Source organism: Lithobates pipiens, unplaced genomic scaffold (assembly GCF_037356315.1).
Source record: "Lithobates pipiens isolate NorthernLeopardFrog02 unplaced genomic scaffold, aLitPip1_a1.2 Scaffold_19, whole genome shotgun sequence".
NCBI lineage: Eukaryota > Metazoa > Chordata > Amphibia > Anura > Ranidae > Lithobates > Lithobates pipiens.
In genome coordinates, this window is record NW_027507764.1 from 34,761,325 (window position 1) to 34,776,145 (window position 14,821).

A 14,821-nucleotide genomic window follows, 5' to 3' on the forward strand; every position below is an offset into this window, starting at 1 on the left:
TAGGAACTCACGATCACACACATCCCTGTTCCGCCTCGGCGCCCCCCCCCCCCCGCAGGGCAGCGGAAGCGGAAGCGCGCCTGCTATTCTGCTTAGAAGGGCCCATGTACAGCTACGATGGCTCGCGGGATCGTGCCGACCTGCCACGGTATAATAACAGCGGCTTGTCGGCAAACCGAATCGCATATTAATTACACAGGTACTGCGGCTGATTAACCACTTGCAGACCGGACCATTTTGCTGGTCAAAGACCAGACCACTTTTTGCGATTCGGCACTGCGTCGCTTTAACTGACAATTGCGCGGTCGTGCGACGTGGCTCCCAAACAAAATTTACGTCCTTTTTTTCCCACAAATAGAGCTTTCTTTTGGTGGTATTTGATCACCCCTGCGGTTTTTATTTTTTGCGCTATAAACAAAAATAGAGCGTCAATTTTGAAAAAAAACGCATTATTTTTTACTTTTTGTTATAATAAATATATAAAAAAACATTTTTTTCCCTCAGTTTAGGCCGATACATATTCTTCTACATATTTTTGGTAAAAAAAATCGCAATAAGCGATTATTGATTGGTTTGCGCAAAAGTTATAGCGTTTACAAAATAGGGATAGTTTTATAGCATTTTTATTAATAATTTTTTATTATTATTTTTTTTACTAGTAATGGCGGCGATCAGCGATTTTTATTGTGACTGCGACATTGTGGGGGACACATCGGACATTTTTGACACATTTTTGGGACCATTGTCATTTATACAGCAATCAGTGCTATACAAATGCAGCGATTCCTGTGTAAATGACACTGGCAGTGAAGGGGTTAACCAGTGGGTGGCAGTGTAGGGGTTAAGTGTACCTAGGGGTGTGTTACTAACTGTGGGGGGGTTGGGCTTTCATTTAGTGAACACTGATCTCTGCTTCAATCACATGGAGCAGAGATCAGCGTCACTAGTTGCTAGGCAGAATGGAGAAATGCTGTTTACTCTGCATTTCCTCCATTCGGCCGCTCCGTGAGACAATCGCGGGGATGCCCGCGGCGATCGAGTTGGCATTGAATATTGGACGTACCTGTACGCCAATATGCCTGCCCGTGCCATTCTGTCGACGTACATCGTCGTGCGCTGGTCGGGAAGTGGTTAAGGTGCTAATTAAACTCACTTAAAGCACAACTTCAACTTTCCATCTATTAAAGCGGGAGTCCACCGGGACTCCGCATTTTTTTTTTAAAAAGCCAGCAGCTACAAATACTGCAGCTGCTGACTTTTAAAATAGTGACACTTACCTGTCCAGCGCACCCGCGATGTCGGCACCCGAAGCCGAGATCTAGATCGTCTCGAGTGCTGCCGTCGCCATCTTGGGTATGGGAATCAGGAAGTGGAGCCTTTCGGCTTCATTTCCCGGTTCCCTACTGCGCATGCGCGAGTCGCGCTGCGCAATAAGGACGCTCCCCGCTGCCTCTGGGATCCGTGTGTTTCCCAGCAGGCAGCGGGGCACTTGCGGAAAGGGGCGGGCACTTGCGGAAAGGGGCGTAATCTACGCTCCTTTCCGCAGAGAGCTATCCCGGAAGGGGGTGCAGATACCTGTACTGTACAGGTACCTGCACCCCCCTCCCCCCTGAAAGGTGCCAATTGTGGCGCCGGAGGGGGGGAGGGTTCCGATGAGCGGAGGTCCACTTTAGGGTGGACCTCCGCTTTAAATCTTCTGCCCTTCTTGTTGTTTTATATTTGGATAGTAAAACATTTTTTTTTTCTGCCAGTAAATCCCTTATACAGCCCACTTCCTGTTTGGTGTCTGGTCATTATCCTATAGGCCAGTGATGGTGAACCTTGGCACCCCAGATGGTTTGGAACTACATTTCCCATGATGCTCCACTACACTGCAGAGTGCATGAGCATCATGGGAAATGTAGTTCCAAAACATCTGGGGGTGCCGAGGTTCACCATCACTGGCCTAGGCTTATGACATCACGCACAGCGCTCTCTCTCTCACTCTCCTGAGAGTTTGCCAGGAAGGGAAGCGGGGTGAGTCATAATAGGGCCAATGAGAGCTGCAAAGCCGGAGGCGTGTCCTCTGTGTAAATCCAGGAAGTGAACAGGCAGCGGCTTCAGCTGCCCACAGTTAAAATGGCTGCGGCCAGACTCAGTGGAGGGAGATTTCTGCAGCATATTTGGCAAGTACAGAAATCACAGTATATATAAAATAATATGCAAAGTGGTTGGAGGGAAGCTTCAGAATGGCAAAAGATGTTTTTATTACAAATTATGAGAGCAGACTGCAGTTCCTCTTTAAAGTGGGGTGCCCCTTAAAAAAAATAAAAAATTTAAAAGTCTGCAGCTGCTGACTTTTAATAATCGGACACTTACCTGTCCCAGGGTCCAGAGATGCGGGGGAAGGAAGCTCCGCTCGTCCCACCCTCTCCGCTCGGCGGCGCCGGCATTCTTACTGTGGGCACCCGGCTGTGTCTTCACAGCCGGGGCACCCATTGCGCAAGCGCAGGCGGCGCCACGCGCCATGGCACCCTGCGCAGTCGTCTGGGACCTGTCACGTGTCCTGGACGACTGACTGCGCCAAGGGGAAGTGACGTCAGGTGCCCGGGCACTGAAGGAGGCAGACTACGAGCAACAGGCATTTAGAGGTAAGTCATTTTTTTTTTCCATTTTTTTTATTTATTTATTTATTTTTATTTATTTTTTCAGGGGAATTTTACTCATTTTCTTTTTTTTTGGGGGGAGAAAAAACACTTTAATACCTTATCTGCATTAAATTAGCCCCAGAACCTGTGCAATTCATGTGTGTTCGGGTTTAAAGGGATGAGGTGGTGACCCTTCCCCTAGATTGACAATGCACACCTCCCAACATTTTGAGATGGGAAAGAGGGACACCTATCAGCAAAAGCATGCAGGCATAGGACACGCCCACTTGCCACGCCCCTTAAAGGAGAATTGTACAAAAAAAATGAGATTGGTTAAACCCACAAGTGCTTTTTTTTTTTACAACTACTATTCCTTTATATTGGCTTTTGGAATTTACAAATGCAGCAATTTAGAAATCGGATGAAAGATTTAGCTCTGGAAAACACTATTTGATAGATAAAAAGTGCATTTTATATACAAATATATAGTTTAGACCAAAATGAGGGACAAATGAGGAGGAATGAGGGACAGGGGGACATTGTTCCAAATCAGGGACAGTTGGGAGCTATGACAATGCTGCTGTCTGCTGTGCCTCCTGTTCTCCTTCATCCAGAGTGTGTGTGTGTGTGTGGGGGGGGGTTATAGGCCAGATCCAAGAGGGTAAAAAAAAGTCTATAAAATAAGAAAACAAATGCAGTCACCACATCCTATGATTGGTATGCTGCAAAAATATCAAATTTTTGGGGAGTTTTGGGTTTAATACCACTTTAAAGCACTATTTCTGAATAGGGTAGAGAAGGGTTAAACGCGTCAGTTTATAAACATAGAAAAGTGATGGCAGAAAAAAAAGACCAAGTGGTCCATTGAGTCCACCCATTTTATGTATTCATTCATATTATATGTGTTTTGCAATTTTTTGTTAGTTTTTTGGTCTTTATTTTTTTTCGGTAACGTTTTATGTTTTTTTTTCCCCATTTGGGAGATTTTCCTTCACTTCCTGTCCTGCAGACACAACAGGAAGTGACCCCAAAGTGCCCAGGTGTCACTGCAGCAAGTGTCCCCGCTGGAAGATTTCCTCTCCGTTCCTGTTCTGGTGACAACTCACAATGTTTCATTTTCACTTTGGGTAGCAGAGGTGGTCAGAGCAGGTGGCTGAGCCATTGTTATACCACCCCCCGCCCCCCCCCCCCTCTCCCCCAACCTCCTAGTGCGAGGATTAAAACAGACACTATGGGGGGATTTACTAAAACTGGAGATTGCAAAATCTGGTGCAGCTCTGCATGGTAGCCAATCAGCTTCTAACTTCAACTTGTTTAATTAAAGTGATACTAAAGTCTCGTTTTTTTTATTTTTTTTTATTAAAAAATAACAAACTTGTTCTACTTACCTGCTCTGTGTAGTGGTTCTGCACAGAGCAGCCCCGATCCTCCTCTTCTCGGGTCCCCCACCGACACTCCTGGCCCCTCCCTCTTGTTGAGTGCCCCCCCACAGCGATCAACTTTCTATGGGGGGCACTGAAGCCGAGCCCCAGCTCCCCCTGTCCATTCAGACACGGAGCCGCCGCCTGGTCCCGCCCCCTTTTTCTCTCCCCATTTTCTGTCTGACTTTGATTGACAGCAGCGGGAGCCAATGGCACCACGTTGCTGTCTCAGCCAATGAGGAGGGAGAGTCCCAGGCAGCAGAGACACTCACTGCAATGTTGCTGGATCTAGATGGACCTCAGGTAAGTATGAGGTGGGGGGAGGGGGGGGGGGGGCTGCTACACACAGAAGGCTTTTTGTCTTAATGCATAGAATATATTAACTACCTCAGTACCGGGCACTTTTACCCCCTTTCCTGTCCAGGCCATTTTTTTCAGCTTTCAGCGCTGTGATACTTTGAATGACAATTGCACGGTCATGCTACAATTTACCCAGATGACATTTTCTTTTCACACAATAATGGAACTTCTGCTTTTCGGAACCCTCCCCCCCTCCGGTGTCACATTTGGCTCCTTTCAGGGGGGAGGGGGGTGCAGATACCTGTATAATACAAGTATTTGCACCCACTCCCAGCCATAGACTCCCGTGAGAGCTACGCTACTCCCCCCCTACCCCTCCCCCCCCAACTGTCTGCTGGGCGACACACAGGTCCCAGAGACAGCAGGGACCATTCGGATTGCGCAGCGTGACTCGCGCATGCGCAGTAGGGAACCAGGAAGTGAAGCAGCAAGGTTTCACTTCCTGATTCCCTTACTGAAGTTGGCGACATCGCGGGCGCCCTAGACAGGCGAGTGTGATTATTTTAAAAGTCAGCACCTGCAGTATTTGTAGCTGCTGACTTAAAAAAAATAATTTCGCCGGACCTCCGCTTTAATTATCACTGGGTTTTTTGTTTTTTTGTTTTTGCTAAAAAGACGAAAAAATACCAAAGATTAAAAAAAAAAAAAAGATTTTTTTGTGGGGGTGGGGCAGCAAACACCCCCCTCTCCCCTTGAGTGCCTGCCAGCACCTCTCCCCCTCCCTCGCTGTCTCTGGTCGGTCTAGCACTTACCCCATCCAGGTGGTGGGTAGCGACGTGGAGGTCAGCCGTGTGCCCTCCCCCCTCCTCCTAGGCATCCAATAGGATCGCCTGTTCTTTCAGCCAATTGGGTGATGGGTCTCAAAACCCGCTTCCTGATTGGCCGGGAGGAGGAGCTATGTTTTTAATAGCGGATATCTATTCGCTATTGTAACACACCTGGGTGGGGGCTCAGTTCGCATTCTCTGCAACCTGAGCCCACTCTATTTTAAGGTATATTAGAGCCTCTGGCTCTAATCAGGTGCTTCAACCCCCCCCCCCCATTGGAATCTATGCGTCCTGAAAGGGGCCAGTCACATGGATGCACCCTTAATGGAGGGGCTGCCCCTGCTGATGGCCACTGATAGGCGGCACTGATGGGCACTGATTGGCCACAATGATAGGCGGCACTTACAGGCAATGATAGGTGGCACTGAAAGGCTGCACTGATTGGGGACAGATTGGCCTTACTGATGGGCACAGACTGGTGTCACTCATGGGCACAGACTGGTGTCACTGATGGGCACCATTGGGACTGTATTGTAATGAGTGCCCTGATTACCTGTCCTGGTCTCCCCTGTGAGGAGATGCCGCTGATCGGCTCTCCTCTCCTCACATTTTAGACACAGCCGATCACATGGGTAAAGAGCCGCGGTTCTTTGACGAGATCAGGGTCGCACCCAGGGACACGGCACACCCGCAATCGCCACTCTGGGCATGTGATAAACTGGACACCATCATATGATGTTGTCCCAGAACAAGAGCCGCCCTTCTCCGCCGTCATTTGTCTATATTGGCGGGCGGGAGGCCTTTAGGACCACTTTAAGCTTTGGAAAAAAAAAAAAACTGGAAGCTGATTGGCTACCATGCACCAGATTTTGCAGTCGCCAATTTTAGTAAATCAACCCATTGCTTCCTCATTGCTTGTCAAACGCCCTCCAAAAAGGGATTTGGTGCAGAACACTTTTCAGAGGGGCAGCAATAATAATAGCTGCACGTGGGAAGGAGCCCCTCCATTCACCATAAATATCCCGAGTGGGGACACCAGTAAAACCCGGCAGGGATTCCCCACTCTATCCAAAAGAAAAAATAACAATTTTAGATGCTCGTTATCCCTCATTTTTCACAGTTACATTTTCAGGAAGGGCTTTCAGGGGTCTTCCCCATTCTTCCTGGTGCAGTCAGTACTGATATACAAAGGGTTAACACCTATACAGTGCCTTGAAAAAGTATTCATACCCCTTGAAATTTTCCACAATTTCTCTTGTTACAACCAAAATAACGTAAATGTATTTTATTGGGGATTTTATGTGATAGACCAACACAAAGTGGCACCTAATTGTGAAGTGGAAGGAAAATGATAAATATTTTGTAGAACCGCCTTTCTCTCCAATTACAGCTGCAAGTCTTTTTGGGGATGTCTCTACCAGCTTTGCACATCTAGAGAGGGACATTTCTGCCCATTCTTCTTCTTTGCAAAATATCTCAAGCTCTGTCAGATTGGATGGAGAGCGTCTGTGAACAGCAATTTTCAAGTCTTGCCACAGATTCTCAATGTGATTTAGGTCTGGACTGTGACTGGGCCATTCTAACACATGAATATGCTTTGATGTAAACCATTCCATTGTAGCTCTGGCTGGATGTTTCGGGTCGTTGTCCTGCTGGAAGGTGAACCTCTGCCCCGGTCTCAAGTCTTTTACAGACTCTAACAGATTTTCTTCTAAGATTGTCCTGTATTTGGCTCCATCCATCTTCCCATCAACTCTGACCAGCTTCCCTGTCCCTGCTGAAGAAAAGCATCTCCACCACATGATGCTGCCACCACCATGTTTCACGGTGGGGATGGTGTGTTCAGGGCGATGTGCAGTGTTAGTTTTCTGGCGCACATAACATTTTGCTTTTAGACCAAAAAGTTCAATTTTGGTCTCATCCGACCAGATCACCTTCCTCCACATGTTTGTTGTGTCCCCCACATGGCTTCTCACAAACTGCAAACAGGACTTCTTATGACTTTCTCTCACCAATGTCTTTCTTCTTGTCACTCTTCCATAAAGGGCAGATTTGTGGAGAGACGACTAATAGTTGTCCTGTGGACAGATTCTCCCCCCTGAGCTGTGGATCTCTGCAGCTCCTCCAGAGTTACCATGGGCCTCTTGGTTGCTTCTCTGATGAATACTCTCCTTGCCCGGGCTGGTCAGTTTAGGTGGACGGCCATGTCTTGGTAGGTTTGCAGTTGTGCCCATACTCTTTCTATTTTCCGATGATGGATTGAACAGAGCTCCGTGAGATGTTCAAAGCTTGGGAGATTTTTTTATAACATAACTCTGCTTTATACTTCTCCACAACTTTATCCCTGACCTGTCTGGTGTGTTCCTTGGCCTTCATGATGCTGTTTGTTCATTAAGGTTTTCTAACAAACCTCTGAGGGCTTCACAGAACAGCTGTATTTATAGTGAGATTAAATTACACACGGGTGGACTCTATTTACTAAATAAGGTGATTTCTGAAGGCAATTGGTTCCACTACATTTTAGTTAGGGGTATCAGAGTAAAGGGGGGCTGAATACAAATGCCACACACACACACACACACACACACACACACACACACACACACACACACACACACACACACACACACACACACACACACACACACACACACACACACACACACACACACACACACACACTTTTCACATATTTATTTCTAAAAAATTGTTGAAAACCATTTATCATTTTCCTTCCACTTCACAATTATGTGCTACTTTGTGTTGGTCGATCACATAAAATCCCAATAAAATACATTTACGTTTTTGGTTGTGACAGGACAAAGGGGGTATTTCAAGGGGTATGAATACTTTTATATATATAAATATCAGTTAGAGATGGACATTAGTGACCATATTCTAGAGATGTAAAGACTTTGGATAGAATGTTGCAGAGGGATCACCAGACAATTATCTGATGTTAGAAGAGAGGACATGACATGTTCCAATGTATCAATCTATACAATGTATCTATTAGTTTCTATAGCTGTATGAAAACATTCATAACTTCTCCCTGAGTCAAACAACCTGGTTAAAAGTAAAATATAAAAAATATATATATAAATGAGGTTTTACTCTTTGAAATCAATTTCTCAGATCACAGTTTTCTAAAATATGAATGGCTTTTAAGATAAGATTGAGATAGATCCGTTATCTTTCTTATCACTTATCTATAATATCTATGTTTAGGTAAGTTCTTTACAATCAATAATCGATTTGTATAGAATGATTGATATAATAATAGTAGGATAGCTGTAAAAGTACGATCGATAGTCATACATACAGATCACGACCTCCCCTGAAGCCCTCGATCACACCAATGCGATTTGTCATGCGATTTGACAGTTCAAAATCACATGACAATTTCGCACCCGATTTATCGGCAATGAAATCGTTGCGACTCAAGCTGCAGCGATTTGTAAAAAGGTCCCTGCACTGCTTTTCTGCAGTTTCAATGCGACTTGCATTGACTTCTGTTCAATGAAGTCGCAAAGCAGATCCAAAAGGCACTGTAAAGCGATTTCAAAGATGCACTGGTGTAAACCAGGGTTTAGAGTGTAAGCTCCATGAGCAAAGCCCTCCTAGTCCTTCTGTATTGAACTGTGTTGTAATTGTAACTGGTCACTCTTTTCTCTCTTTCTTTCTCTTTCTTTTTTTTCTTTGCGTGTGAAAAGCCCCTAAGACCCCTTTCACACCACACCGCCCATAGCGTCGGCCGGATTTGCGGCGCATTTCGGCTGCTAGCGGGGCTCTTTTACCCCCGCTAGCGGCCGAGAAAGGGTTAAAACCGCCGGCAATAGGCCACAATAGCGGCGTTTTGCCAGCGGTATTACAGCGCTGCCCCATTGATTTCAATGGGGAGCAGCGGTGGAGGAGCGGTAAACACACCGCTCCTTCACCGCTCCAAAGAAGCTGCTGGCAGGACTTTTCCTGACGTCCTGCCAGCGCACCGCTGTAGTGTAAAAGCCCTCGGGGCTTTCACACTACACACAATGGTGCAGCTTCTTTAGTGCGGATTGCAGTCGCTATTTCTAACGCTATAGCGCCTGCAAAACGCCCTGGTGTGAAAGGGGTCTAAAGCTTCTGTCTTTTTTTATATTAAGGCTGTGTTCACACTGGAATCGGATTGCATGGGTGTTCAGACCCAATGCGATCCGATTCCATAGTTCGCTCTGCGTTCTGCGAATCAATTTGGGGGAGGTGTGTCATTAACTTTCTATTACCAGCATTTCACAGAGAGCAGTGTGAACTGCCTGCGATTCAGATGCGACGCAGGAACCAGCACTGGATTTGCGCTGGTTCCCGCATTACACAAGTGTGAACCAACTGGGTGAACAGGCCCTAAAACTTCTTCTTTTTTTTTTTTTTTTATTTAATTCAGAACAACAGTTTTAAGTTTGAGCAAACAGTTAAAATGACATAAAACAAGCATCACTGAGTTATCTGAAATGTAAAAATAAAAATAAAAGTATCAGTTAAAAATAATAAAATAAATAAATAACTAGAAATAAACAAATAAAATAAGAAGAGTAACAACAACAAAAATGTGTAGTATACACACACACACACACACACACATATATATATATAAGTGTGAAAACTTTTTGAAGAATCCATCTATCTATATATATATATATATATATATATATATATATATATACATATATATATATATATATATATATATACATATATATATATATATATATATATATATATATATATATATAGTTATATTTTATTTATACATATATATAAAATATATAGATTTTATTTTTATATATATATATATATATATACATATATATATATTGAAAAAAGTGTAAAAACTTTTTGAAGAACCCATTTATTAACCCATATTATTTATTTATATATATATATATATATATATATATATATATACAGATAAAATATATATATTATATTTATGTATATATATATATAGATTTTTTTTTTATATTTTATTTATTTATATATATAGATAAAATATATAGATTTTATATATATATATATATATATATATATATATATATATATAATTTATATAACAAAAAAATAATAATTTGTAGAATATAAAAAGATAATGGAAATAAATTTCTTGATTTCGGCTTTCTATAACCTATTAAGCTGTCAGACACCAACCCACATCGCCTATAGTAGTGGCCATACATGCTTCAATTTGTATCATCCAATTGATGTGTGATTCACTCGAAACTATAAAATAATCAATGAAAAAATGATGTCCCTTCCAATGGATTTATCTCTGTTTAGATCGGACTGAGGACCAGTTCACACCACAAAAACGCACTCCAGATCCGTTCCGCATGTGTTTCTGCATGCACTTTTTTTAACGTGTTCTGGTGCATTGTTTGATGCATTTCTTGACGCATTCCAGGCGTTTTTTTTTTTTTTTCGTTTTTTTTTCTGTTTTTCTTTTGAGGGCCAGTTCACACCACATGCAGTCCAGTGTGTTTTTATTTTATTTTTTTTCCAGCATCAAAAATGCATGGAAAGTAGATGTATATGGTTTTCAATGGCATAGTTCACACAAGTGCTTGCAGTTCCAGAAAAAAGAAAGTAGAATATGCTGCATTTTTCCTGCACTAGACTGTACTGGAACGCTGTAAAATGCATCAAAAATGCACAGGAACACACATGTCCTTATTTAAGGTTAAAGCCGTTATAAAGCCTGCCACAAAAAATCTTTTACAAATCTACAAACACTGCAGCTGCTGACTTTTATGAAGGACACTTACCTGTCCCACGGTCGCACAAAGTTATCGGAAAATCCGATCGCTTGGAACGAGGTGACGTTCGTAATGTACGATGGGACTACGTAGAGGCCAGTAGCCAATAGCTTTCCTCTCCAAAAAATTTTCTGAGCATGCGTGGCACTTTGTGCGTCGGAATTCTCGACACACGATCGAAAAAAGTCAGATCGGATTTTTTTGTCGGAAAATTTTAGCTCCTGCTCTCAAATTTTTTCCGTCAGAATTTCCGACGGAAAAAGTCCAATAGAGCCCACACACGATCGGATTTTCTGACAACATAATCCGATCTGACTTTTTCCGTCAGAATTTCCGACCGTGTGTACGGGGCATAAGAGTAGCAATTTGCATGCAATCAGGCAGGGCCCTTGCACTACATGGATTTTGGTAAATCTGAAGACAAAAATCTTCAGAAAATCTAATAGTGTGTATGGGGGTCTTAAGGCTGGCCATACGCGGGTCAAATTTCGAAAGAATTTTCCTTATCTTATCTAAGAATTTTCGTTCGTATTTCGCACCCTTAGTAGCCCACTAATGGTGTGAAATACGAACGAAAAGAAACTACAGCCGATTTTCGTGCGGCCATCGAATTTGAGTAATCGGACATGTTGGAATTAAAAAAAAAAAAAAGAAACGATTTTCTAATGAAATGAAATTCGACCGACCAAGCCTTCAATTTCACCTCCATGTTGCAACAGAAAATAATTTTTCGTGGCCGGGAATCTTCTTCTCTTTCCCGGGAATTTTCTTTTCTTGCACATGCGCATTTCTTTATTTTTTCGAATTTACATTTCTCGCGCGAAGGACAAGTTTGGAATTTTTCTGCCGAACGAACGATAAATTGAAAGGTTAATGTGTTTCCCGTCCGAAATGTCTGCACTAGGTATATGTAAAAAAAAAAAAAAAAACTAACAAAAAAATGCATTCATTTATGTCCACTGAACGATTTATCGGTCATTACATGATGGCGCTATCGTGTGCGCTCACGGCCGAACATTTGTTTTTCAAAAATGGGTTCGGCCGATTTTTCGTTTAGTGTATGGCCAGCATTAGATAAGATTTTCGTTAAAAAAAAAATGATTTCGAAATTCGAAACCCATGTATGGCCTGCCTTATGCCTTGTACACACGGTCGGACATTCCGACCACAAAATGTGTCAGTTTTTCCGACGGATTTTGTCCGAAACTGGCGTTGCATACACGCGGTCGGGCAAAGTTGTCGGAAAATCCGATCGTTCGGAGCGTGGTGACGTTAGTTGCGTACGACGGGACTACGTAGAGGCTAGCAGCCAATAGCTTTGGTCTCGTAATTTGATCTGAGCATGCGTGGCACTTTGTCTGTCGGAATTCTCTACAAACGATCGTAAAAAAGTCAGATCGGTATTTTTTTGTCTGAAAATTTTAGATCCTGCTTTCATATTTTTTCCGTCTGAGTTTCCGACGGGAAAAGTCCGATAGAGTCCACACACGATCGGATTTTCCGCCAACATAATCCGATCCGACCTTTTCCGTCGGAATTTCCGACCGTGTGTACAGTCAAGGCCAATCAGCTAGCGGGGAACTACAAGTTCCAGCATTACCAGCTGGGGGATGTCCGGTAATGCCACGCCCACCTGACCGCTACTGATCAATAATTAACCCTTTTCATGTAACAACTTAATAAAAGTTTCTATATATATAAAAAAAAAAAAAATTACCTGATTTTTATTTTTTTCTTCAGACCTCCTCCTGTCTTCAGAGATTGTTGGGCGCAGTAGAAGGAAGCCCCCCGCCGCTCATGGGGACAGCTCTCCGTCCTTCAGAATTATTTCTTTTTTTTGGGAAAGTTTTGTAGATCCCGGATTGTTTTTTTTTTTTTTTCTTTTAAATCCAGTTTTTGGGGGACAAAAGGACGGAAATGAAAAAAAAAAATATATATTATTTTTTTTTTAGAAGGGTTCAGGCTGATCCCCCCTCCCAGAATATCAGCTTGTCCTCCTCTGCAGCAGCGAGAAAAGAAAAGTCATCTGAAGGGTACCCTGGGAGCCCCTGCGATGGGTGGGAGGGTGTCTGGTGTCTGCCGGCTTCCAGCCCCAAAATAGACCCTGGTGTCACTTACTGTGGAGCCTGCACTTCATGTGATAGAGGGATGGGGGGGGGGAGGGGAGGAGGGGGGGGGGGGCAGGCTGTTCCTTTATTTATTTACAAGGAGGAACAATCACTGGGGGGGGACATAAGGAAGGACAGGTGGAACGTACAGTGCGAAACACTCCGCATTCCAAATCTTCTCGCAGGGGCGCCAAACGCGGCTTTTGTTAACTTAAAGAGTATCTAAAGCCTAAAAACCAAAAATGTCATCTATTGCAGCTTTCCAGTCCCAGCGTTTCAACGTGCATTATTGCGCTTTCGCTTTTGTTTGCGCTTTTTTTTTTTTTTTGCGCACGACACCCATTCAGTTCAATAGGCTGACCGGCATGCGACAAATGTGACAAAGTGGCTCATGTAACTTTTTTGGGCGCTGAGCTTTGTGCATTTTAATCAGTTCCCACCCGGGCCCAACGCTGGCATTCCTCTCCGACGTGTGAAAAGCTGTCATTTATTTATTTTATTAATTTTTTTTGCAAGAAAATTACTCAGAACTCTCAAAAATCTATATATAAAATGTTTGAGAGTTTTGAGTAATTTTCTTGCAAAAAAATAAAAAATAAAATACAGATATTTACACGTAGGAGTGGAATGCCAGAGTTGGTCCTAAAGAATAAAATGGCGGTCCTCCAGGTGTTTTTCTGCCACTTGTGCCCATCATATGCAGCCACTTGTGCCCATCATATTATGCAGCCACTGTGCCCATCATATTATGCAGCCACTGTGCCCATCATATTATGCAGCCACTGTGCCCATCATATTATGCAGCCACTTGTGCCCATCATATTATGCAGCCACTGTGCCCATCATATTCAGCCACTTGTGCCCATCATATTCAGCCACTTGTGCCCATCCAATGCAGCCACTTGTGCCCATCCAATGCAGCCACTTGTGCCCATCAAATGCAGCCATTGTGCCCATCATATGCAGCCACTGTGCCCATCAAATGCAGCCACTTGTGCCCATCATATGCAGCCACTTGTGCCCATCATATGCAGCCACTGTGCCCATCATATTATGCAGCCACTGTGCCTATCATATGCAGCCACTTGTGCCCATCATATGCAGCCACTTGTGCCTATCAAATGCAGCCATTGTGCCCATCATATGCAGCCACTGTGCCCATCAAATGCAGTCACTTGTGCCCATCATATGCAGCCACTTGTGCCCATCATATGCAGCCACTGTGCCCATCATATTATGCAGCCACTGTGCCCATCATATGCAGCCATCGTGCCCATCATATTATGCAGCCACTGTGCCCATCATATGCAGCCACTGTGCCCATCATATTATGCAGGCACTGTGCCCATCAAATGCAGCCACTTGTGCCCATCATATGCAGCCACTTGTGCCCATCAAATGCAGCCACTTGTGCCCATCAAATGCAGCCATTGTGCCCATCATATGCAGCCACTGTGCCCATCAAATGAAGCCACTTGTGCCCATCAAATGCAGCCACTTGTGCCCATCATATGCAGTCACTTGTGCCCATCATATGCAGCCACTGTGCCCATCAAATGCAGTCACTGTGCCTATCATATGCAGCCACTTGTGCCCATCATATGCAGCCACTTGTGCCTATCAAATGCAGCCACTTGTGCCCATCAAATGGAGCCATTGTGCCCATCATATGCAGCCACTGTGCCCATCAAATGCAGCCACTTGTGCCCATCAAATGCAGTCACTTGTGCCCATCAAATGCAGCCATTGTGT

The 14,821-nt window shown here is 43.9% G+C and overlaps 1 protein-coding gene across 20 annotated transcripts in view; it reads right to left on the reverse strand.

Annotated features, from left to right (window-relative positions):
* OBSCN (obscurin, cytoskeletal calmodulin and titin-interacting RhoGEF) overlaps positions 1-12,956 on the reverse strand; it is a 705,115-nt gene extending 692,159 nt beyond the window's left edge. For 13 of the 20 annotated variants that reach the window (XM_077490622.1, XM_077490628.1, XM_077490621.1 and 10 more), the window contains exon 1: positions 12,679-12,946. The gene's annotated coding sequence lies outside the window, so the exon portion shown is untranslated. Of the gene's footprint in view, positions 1-12,678 lie in introns of all 20 variants that reach the window. The other 7 variants (XM_077490624.1, XM_077490625.1, XM_077490631.1 and 4 more) reach the window with 2 other exon arrangements.
* Positions 12,957-14,821: the final 1,865 nt, after the last annotated feature.